Raw genomic sequence first — 1,186 nt, 5'->3', positions numbered from 1 at the left:
AAATAGTAGCTGGCTCTCGTGGAATATATTGTAGAGTGCTTTTGAAATAATTAACTGTATAATGTAAATGGTTATATTAACCTTTTTTTTGTATTATATGAAAAGGTTAACGTGACAATTTGTAATTGACAACTGGCCAATTAACGTAATGCCACCGTCCGTCTACTCTGGCCACGGTCAACCGCATCCATCGTAGACAGCTGCACGAGCACTCCAAATGATTATCTAATTAAGCCCGCTGTGTATTCGACGTTATCAACAAACTTGAGGTTGTCAGTTCGTTCATTCTAGTACAGTGTAAAACACATATAGAGAAACGCGTTTATTATAGTCTACCACGGAATATTTCGATGCTGCTTGTCACACAAGTATAACGTATCGCATTGCTACTGTAACCGTCGAGCGAAACCTTTTGCTGCAGCAAGTAACCTGCGATGCTTGGTAACGATAGTTGGTCAATAATAATAATAATAATGTAATCTGTTAAAACATGCATTATGCTTACCCAGTTATCGTTATCTCTTTCCTTTGTTCGTAACTGTTGCGATAGTGTTTTTACGTCCCCTCGGAAGGTATTTTGGTGCATCGACTGGATCCTCTGGGACGTCTAGCAGTCAGTCAACCCACAGCTTTAATTTGCCTTTAAAGGAATATCTGTCGGAAATAAGTGTACAGCCAGCTTCCGCTGACGGAGGTGAGTGATTTGCATAAAGGGGAGTGGTTTTCGATTTAAACTGCGAAAAATTAAAGCCTAGTGGGCGTGTCCAGAGAACCTCCTGCATAATCTCACACAATCTCATGTTACTTGAATAGATGAACCTCTGCATTGACACTAAATACTATAACTTTGTTATTAAACAGTTATTAATTTGTTATTATCTGAAAAACGTTACCAGGTAAAGCAACAACAACAAAACACTGCATTAAAGGATGATCTATTATCCAGGCATTTAATTTCTCCTCATCCAGAGTATAGCAGTAGGCACCTCATGCATACTGTGAAGGATAAATAGTACTCTCCCCTGCAGAGGGAGGCTGTGACACCCTGATCTATTTCACCTGTCTTGTGCTTGTCTTCACCCACATCCAGGTGTCGCCCATTTTCCCCCATTATCCCCTGGGTATTTATACCTGTGTTTTCTGTTTGTCTGTTGCCAGTTCGTCTTGTCTCGTCAAGCCTAACACC

General features: G+C 40.4%; 1 protein-coding gene across 1 annotated transcript in view; it reads right to left on the bottom strand.

Annotated features, from left to right (window-relative positions):
• The window catches only part of LOC139373812 (solute carrier family 45 member 4-like), a 65,746-nt gene extending 65,126 nt beyond the window's left edge, over positions 1 to 620 (bottom strand). The window contains exon 1 of the mRNA XM_071114830.1: positions 506 to 620. The gene's annotated coding sequence lies outside the window, so the exon portion shown is untranslated. The remainder of the gene's footprint in view (positions 1 to 505) is intronic.
• Positions 621 to 1,186: the final 566 nt, after the last annotated feature.

The sequence above is a fragment of the Oncorhynchus clarkii genome, chromosome 18, assembly GCF_045791955.1.
Source record: "Oncorhynchus clarkii lewisi isolate Uvic-CL-2024 chromosome 18, UVic_Ocla_1.0, whole genome shotgun sequence".
Classification (NCBI taxonomy): domain Eukaryota; kingdom Metazoa; phylum Chordata; class Actinopteri; order Salmoniformes; family Salmonidae; genus Oncorhynchus; species Oncorhynchus clarkii.
Note: the sequence above shows the minus strand (reverse complement) of the source record. Positions and strands in the feature narration are given on the sequence as shown.